Here is an 8,638-nt window from a genome sequence, read left to right on the forward strand (position 1 = left end):
TAGTTGTCACATGGAGATTACTGAGTTTGACTTCTATTTGCTTCATAAAAGGAAACTGTCCTCATCAATAATATCCATGGCAACAAAAGTATAGCTGCTAGATCAGACACACCTCCCCCAATGTTCCTACTACACCTTTTTCTACCAATCATATGAGTATGATGTTTGTTGTTAACTCACAGTGTTTACTCAAAGTTGTAGTATTTTTTAATTAATTTTTATTTTATCGAGTTTCCCACATTTGGGGAAATCGCAGGGGTCAGCACATCCGGAGTGCAATGTATAAGCCTTGCCCTGGGAAAACCACCTTCGTGATCATGGTATCTCCACTGCCAGGTAAGTATTCAAAGTTGTAGTATTAAGAGTGGGGTTTATTAGGGAAATAGGATGGGGAGTTGAAGAGGCAAAGAATATCATCCAGTGCAAGTCCAGGTTTTAGTCCTGCAGTCCCAAGGCAATATTCCTCAGTTAGTCCAGGCTCTGATTTCAGTTCAGCAATCAGCTTTTTCTTCCATTATCCAGCAAGAATAGCAAAACCTTTAACTGTGGCCTTTATTTCAGGGATTCTCTGATTACACTTTGCCACTGTTTCTTCCTAGCAATACCATAGGCTCTCCATCACCATCACCACAGTCTCACTACTAGGGTCTTTCTCTCACAAGAGTCTTTCTTTGGTCTCACTCTCACTAGGGTCTTGTCCAGTGTTCTTCAAATCTTGCTGTTCTGTGTGGGAAGCACACTCTCTCGCTTATCTTAATCCCATAGCTATCGATGATTTTCAAGATTATGTGTCTGCAGTTAAGATAGCTGGAGACAAGGGAGGCTAATGTAATGGTTAGAAAAGTCAACTTTTAAACTAAAGCTGCAGCTCACCCCCTAGCTTATCTATCCATTATTTCTCATTATCTGAAGGATCAGCCTTCCTCTTACCAACATCTTATTTTGGAATATACGTAAGCCAGCTGCATCACTCCTTATGTTTTAATCCTTTTATTTGAGGTAGTCTATTCTTAATTGGCCCAGTCTTATAAAACCAGTACTCTGAGGAAACAATCATGTTTTATTTTCTGAAGAATTTTTCATTGCAATTGTAGCTTTAAGCATCCACATTGATATGTAAAGGTTCTATCTAGAACAACCTATACGGTAATAATAATCAACACTAACTATCAGAATGAAATACCTTCTCTTCATCTGGCTGAGTTCTAGCTAAATTATCCTCATTTCAAAGTATCCATTAGTTCCTTAGTAATGTTCAATTTTCCTGCATTCATACTTCTCACATTTCATGCTCCAATCACTATTATCTGTTTTCAACTGTTCCTCCTTCTTTATGTTTCCCATTTGAAGGCTCAGATTCAAAGGTGCCATACTTGGTGGTATCTGGTAGTCTAACCCAAGTGTAGTGTTCCATACAGTTTTTGAAGGTCTGTTATTTCAGAAGTGTATGACCAATCCTCCTCTCTCTTCTATCTTAATTTGTATGCTCAGCTTTAGAACACTATCTGACAGACAACCATTTTACCCAAAAAAGCAGATTAAAGATTCTTCCCCATTACACAGCAAATAGATTTTTTTTGTGGTCCCTCCACTCTCTTCTTTGGTATATGTGTCATGGTCTCATCCCCCACACTCTCTGTCACCATCTCATTCCTTTCTCTCTTCTTGCCCCACCAGCACCTCCCTCTCCCCTCCCACATTCAATACTGGTATGATGGATAGCACAAGTCTCTAACCACTCCTGTGTCCTCATTATCTTTCTACTCCTCAGTGATACTGGCACTCTGGACAGGTTCTAGTGTAGACATTCCAGGGACAACAATGCAGGTATTCTGGGGCTTCTAGGCACAGGTTTGCTGGCGCTAGTGTTGCAGGAGTTCCAGATTATGGTGTTTGGTCCATAAAGCTGGACTATGACTAATGATGACAGAAGAAGAATCGATTCCTTTCAGTTCTGGTATGAGAGAAGAGTGTTAAATACACCATGGACTGCCAAGAGAATAATCTGATCTGTCCTGGAGAGAGTAAAAACAAGTTGCTCTTTGGAGGCAAAGATTTTGAAGCTTCACCTGATGTAATTTAGACATGTTGCCAGGAAGGTTCAGTCCTTGGAGAAGAACATCATGCTTGGAAGGGTAGAGAGACAACACAGGAGAGGAAGATCCTGGATGAGATGAATTAACACAGTAACTGGAATAATGTGGGTAGGTGTCAAAAGTAGTGAAACTGGCTAAGGGATAGGGTAAGGTTCAGGGTACTGTGCATAGGGTTACTATGAGTCAGAGTTGACTCAACAAGACATAACAATAACAACAATATCATTGAGGGTATTGAGTTAATTAATCTCATTGATGTTTCCCCCCATTTTTCTTGACCTTGTGCTTTGTTTAGCGTGATGCCCTTTCAAAAATTTTTATCTTTCCTGATGGTGTGTCAAATGAAGTGAGATAGAGTCTTATCACATTGAATAATAAATTACAAGTTTTTATTACAAAGAATACAAGTTACCTTTTTCACTAAGTGTTAGACATCTGCTCTACTCATTATGAGAGTTTGATGAGAATTTTTGAAAATATTGAGTATTTAAACAAGGATTGGATGATTTTATGTTAAATTACTTTCTTGGCTATTCTGTGTATTTTCTATTTCATTAATTTCCACTGTTACTTTTGTTATTATTTGGGTCTATTTTTTCTTCTTTTTTGTTTATTAAGGTGAAATTGAGGTGATAGATTTAAGACACATTTTTCTTTCTAATTCAAACAGCTAATGCTATGAAATTTCTCCTACTTTGTGTTCTAGCTGTTGTCTGTAATTGTTTATATATTGTTTCACTTTAAAAATGTATGTATATATACTTTAAATTGTTTATAATTTATTTATTCTTGGACATGTAAACTTTTTAGAAGTGTCTATTTTATTAAAATCTTGCAAATAATGTTACGTTACTGATTTTAATTTCGGTTGTTGGTAGAGTACATATTTCACTGGACTCTATCATTTTTAAAATTCATCAATATCTGTTTTATGGCATCAATATTTTAGCTTAGCAAATGTTCAATGTTCACTTAAAAAGATTATATCTGCTGTGCTCTGGTGGCCTAGTGGCAAAGAGCTGCAATTCCCAAGGCATGAGCTTCAAGGCCACCAGTTGCTATGCAGGAGAAGGATGGGCAATCTCTTCTCATGTGATTACTGCTTCTGAAAACCCATTAGAGGGTCAGCTCTGGGTAGGTTCCAACTCTACGATACACAACAACAACATGTTATTACTATTGATATAATTAGATGAAGTTAATTAGATTGTTAAAATATCCATTATTCACATAATTTTCTATTATTATTGAGAGAATAAAAAGCATGAGTAAGAAGTTACACTCAATCTCAAAGGCATGAAGTTCAAATCTACCAGCTGCTCCGTGATAGAAGGATGAGCAGTCTCCTCACATGAGATTAATTCTTTCTGAAAACCCACTGGAAAGTCAACTGGGTTGTCTCTGACTTGAAGACACATAATAATAGCAACAACAATGCAGTTTTACATAATTAGCAGTTTTACATAATTAACTTTGAAAAAGTTTTCTAGTGCATAAAATATAAAACTATTGTCTCATTGTGAGAAATTTATTATTATGAAATTAACTTCTTTATCCTTGTTTTCTCTGATGTCAATCATTTTCTGGTACTAATCTAGCTGTAAAGTTAATATTGTGAGTCAACAAGGTTGTGTGATTGTGATTATCTTGACAGTTGTGATGCAGACATTCTCTTGATGAGATATTATGTAGCATAATTATTTTCTTCATAAAACCGTATACAATCTGGTTGCATTCATAATGAGATCTGCTGTGAGAAGCCAATCAATTATAGAGGAGTTTTATCAGGACTGTGGCATGTGTTGAGTACAGATACATGAACATCTGTTAGAGATTACTTACTGTGGTTAGATTTTAAAATTTAACTCACTTTAGACCTCTAGTTTATTTGAGGGGTTTTTTTTTCATTATTGTTGTTTGTTTGTTTTTAACTTGAACCAGAAACCTCCCTTTCTTGCCTTGTATTGGTCTCTTCCTGGAGCCAGTAACCTACTTTACCTTTAGTTCACATCCTCCATAACTATATGAGAAGTCTCTTTTGCCGTCTATTCCATAAACTCGATAATTGCCAGTCTGTAGTATATGAGGATTTGGATTTTATTTTTTCATATAATTTTCCTAACCATAGTTTGACTCTGTGATATAGATAAGCAGGAATATGTGAATGGGGCTTATTACCCTATCCACAAGGAGATTGGCTATCTGCCAGTCCACAAAGGGATTGGTTAGTCTCGCCCATCCCCTAGGGGACTGGCTAATCTTGCCATAAACTTGAGTAATCAATCCAGTTGTTGTTGTTAGGTGCTGTAGAGTCGTAGACTACTCATAGCAACCCTATGAACAAAAGGCCTGAGAACTGTTCGTACATAGAGTTTCTGGAGGCAAGCCATTTCAGAAGCAGATGCCGCTCCTGCTTCCAGGCTTGTTTTAGTCAGGAAGCTCCAGCCAACCATGTCCACCATGGGTAACCATTACCTCGTCTGGCACATCACTGTCACAGTGTTCAGCATCACAGCAACCACGAGTTACCTTTGTACAGCAACACACAGACCAGTACTATACCATCTAGAAGAATGTTTGACAGGAAAACAATTTGAACCTAGCCTGAGGGCCACAGAATGAATCCAGTAGCAGAATTAGACTTCCCACCAGTAGTCAAGAAGAGGAAAAACTTCACCGTCAGGAAAAGAACATGCAAGAGGGCCAATAGGGCCAATAGTCATAAGCCATAGGTGCCACAGTAGAGAATGTGAGACATAACCTCAGAGCTTGAGCTTTAGTATAAGTTTGTTGGAAAACTGGGGATGGTGGAGCAACACTGTCAGGACTGAGAATTTTTTAACACTAGCCTAAAACTGTGAGGCTTGAGGCTAAGGTGCCTGTGAGCACATTTCAGGAGCCATCCTGACTGTATTTTGCTACTAACCTGGAGTATAAACTTTCCATTTGCTTAACATGATTCTGTATTGTCAGTGAGTCTTCACATCAAATTTTGGACCCAACAAAGCAGTAAGATTGGTGTTGAGATGAGTGAAAATAACTATGGGAATGTTGGGGACATGTCTGCCCCAAGGAAATTGGTTTTGTGTTATCAATACTGTTCTCAGGGACAGTTCTCTGTGAAGTTGATAAAAGTCAGACATGGCTGTCCCCATGTGTCTCTTGCTCTTTTTACAAGGATCCAGAACATTAAGAAAATGGGCTTAGTTTTACTCTCTTTTTTTCCCTCTCTCTTCATATATTTTTCTCAATATTTAAAATATTTGTATTTTAAATAAGTTTTATGTACATATTAATTATATATATATACATGAATTGTTTTTTTCTTCCCTAGACTAAGACACTAGTCATCTGAATATTTTTTCCAAGAATATAAGCATAGTTTGTATTTTTTTCACCCTGGGAGATTTAACAAATTAGAGTTGATATACAGTAAATGTAAAGTGTTTTTCTTATAGGAAACAAGTACTTGAAATGGTAGCTTAGATTATTGGGTTTTTATCTATTAAAGTATTAAAAGTCATAAAGTTTCATAAACTTTTTTTAACATTGATGTTTCTCTTTTATTTTTTTAAAACAAAATATATTCAGTTTTATTTTGTAGTTTCTTCTTTAACTAATGAGTTAGTTTAAAAATATGCCATGTAATTTTCAACTATTAGCAGATATTGATAAATATTACTGAATTTTAACTGATCCTATTTTTATTTCCTTATAGTATAGTGAGGTTTTTGTTCAAAGTTTGATTTCCTTAGATTATTGTCTTTGACTTTTCCATCACTCTCCTTCTGCTTCCCTGATGCTTCTAATCTGATCCAACTGCCTCAACTCAGCCTGCTTTGCAAACATGTGGCCTGTCTATGTCATCAACAGCTACATAAGCCATTTTTTCCTCTTGCAAATAGGTCATGTTAGTCTATCACAAGAGGATTGACTAGTCTCACCATTAAATTGGCAGAAAGTGGGAATATTAAAAAGGGGGAGGGGAAGAAAGTAGAAAATACAGCATATATTCTTCAAGATCAATCATTTCTACGCCAGGGAATGTATGTTGCTCATTGAGAAGCTCTCTGAACTGAGGAATTGTATCTTGCTGTTAACAGAGAAACTGTCTAGACTGAAGAATCATATCTTGCCATTATCTTTAGTTATAGGCTGCTGACTTTCCTAATAAATCCCTCAATTGTGAGTATAATTCTATGATGTTTGTGTGGTCCTGCAATGGATTTTGGACCCGCTAAGTAGGTCTAGTGGTTTAGTGACAAGAAGCTGTGCTGCAATCCTGAAGGCATGACATTTGATGCCACCAGATGCTTTGTGGAGAAAGATGGGCAATCTTCTCCCATGCAATTAGCCACCTCTGAAAAGCACTGGAGGGTCAGCTATGGGTTGGTTCCTACTCAATGGTGTACAGCAGCAACAACAAGAAGTAGGTTTATGAATGTGGAGGACTTGTGTGACCTCTTAAGAATTAGATTTGTGTTGTAGATGAGTATTATAGTTCTCCCTTTTTGGAGATAGTAGAGATCAGAGTCTGATGAACCCACACTGCTGTCATGGCTATTACTCTTTTCACACTAATTGAACAGTCTAATGTCAGAGAAAATAATTCTTTGAATTTTGTTGACCCTTCTTTTGTACACATAGGTGTAGACACCATGGACTATAGAAAAATCACCAAGAATCTTAGAAAAGCAATAAAGCCAGAATGACATTTTGAAGTTAGGATAGCAAAACACACATGTCATCAGAAAAGCTCAGCAACTAGAGAAGGGTCAGGAAAACTCATAAAAGTCCTCAGCCAGATGGATTGACACAGTATCCATAACAGTAAATTCAATTATGTCAAGGATCATAAATAGATCATGGTATGAGGCAGCATTTCATTCAGTTACACATAGTTTGTCATGAATTAGAATCAAATTGACAACAAGTAACAACAAAAAATTGTGAATTAGGACTCAATACAAGAAAACCTTTCTTTGTTATATTATAATTACACTATATTGTTCTTATTGATACTCTTGAGCCAATTCTAACACATAGTGTCCCTCTGTGCATTGAAAACTCACTCAATCACTCAGTTCTTCTCATCACAATTTCTGCTGTGGCTGTTTTATATATATACCCTTGGTGGTCTTATTTTAATTCCTAGTGATCCTACAGGGTTTCTGCGGTGATAATCTTTAGGGAATTAGAATACCACATCTTTTTTTTCTCTTGGAGTAGCTGCCATATTTGAATTAGTAGTTTTGATGTTTTAATTAGCAGCCAGTCAAATGTGTAAACACTGCAGACCAGGACTACTCACATTCGACTACTATATACTTTGTTAGATAGTGTAGGTCTAAAGCATTTCTAAAATTACAAAATGTTATTGAACAGCACTACTTAAAAGTGATGGTTTTAAACATTAATTAATTGTAGTAATCTGTATTTGTGTTGATATGAATTAAAGATATTTCCAAACAAACAATTGTACTGATATAAATTTCTTTCTCATCTTTTTAAAAAATTTTAGGTTGAAGAATAATCTTCTATATATATATTAACTTTGTTTTCTAATATTTTTGGTGCAGAGAAAAGAAAAAAAATAGTCAATACTGAATCATTGCAGGAATTACCATATGATTAAGAATCAATGATGGTGAAGAAAAATATTGAATCTTCACACACACACACACACACACACACACACACGCCAAACAATTAGGTTAAAGGGATTGATGAATACACATTGAGGCATCTAAACAAACAGATGCAGTCCTGGGATGAACTCACAAACCTATGCTAAAAAATTTAGAAGATTACCTAGCCATGAGACTATAAGACTTTCTTCTCCCTCAAAAAAATGGTGATCCAACAGAGAACAGAAATTATCTCACCACCAAAATTTCAAGCAGATTAAGAAGAGGCCATGGAAAAAGGGATATCATTTGCTGTAGTCAGATAGCTCTTAGCTGAAAGCAGTGAGTAGCAGAAAGTGTTTTGCTTGTTTTATTGATTTTTCTGTACTTTACTGCATGTGTCATAAAAAATTATAGATAGTTGTAGGAAGAATAGGAATTCCAGAAGGCATACTTGTGCTGATGTGAAATGTATATATAGACCAAGAAGCTGTTGTCCAGAGAAAGGTACCAATGCAAGGTTTGAAAATAGGAAAGGTGTTATTAAAGGTTGTATCTTTTCCTATACCTATTCATCTGCACAATAAGAAAAGCATTAGAGAAGCTAGATTTCATAAAGAAAAATATAACATTAGAATTAGAGGAAAACTAATGAACAACTTGCCTGATGTAGATGACACAGCACTAAGTGCGTAAAGTGAAGAAGACCTGAAGCAATTACTGAAGAAGAACAAAAACTAAAAAGCCTTCATCATACCCCTCCTAAAAAATAAATAAATAAATAACCTTCAATGCGTTATATCTCAACATCAAGAAAACAAATACTCTCACCATGGACCACACATGACATTTTCTTTTAAATCAACTATGTCTGTGGCAAAAGACACAGAAATGTACAGAATCGAGGTCACAAGC

Source organism: Elephantulus edwardii, unplaced genomic scaffold (assembly GCF_000299155.1).
Source record: "Elephantulus edwardii isolate Elephantulus edwardi_28Jun2011 unplaced genomic scaffold, EleEdw1.0 scaffold00013, whole genome shotgun sequence".
Classification (NCBI taxonomy): Eukaryota; Metazoa; Chordata; class Mammalia; order Macroscelidea; family Macroscelididae; genus Elephantulus; species Elephantulus edwardii.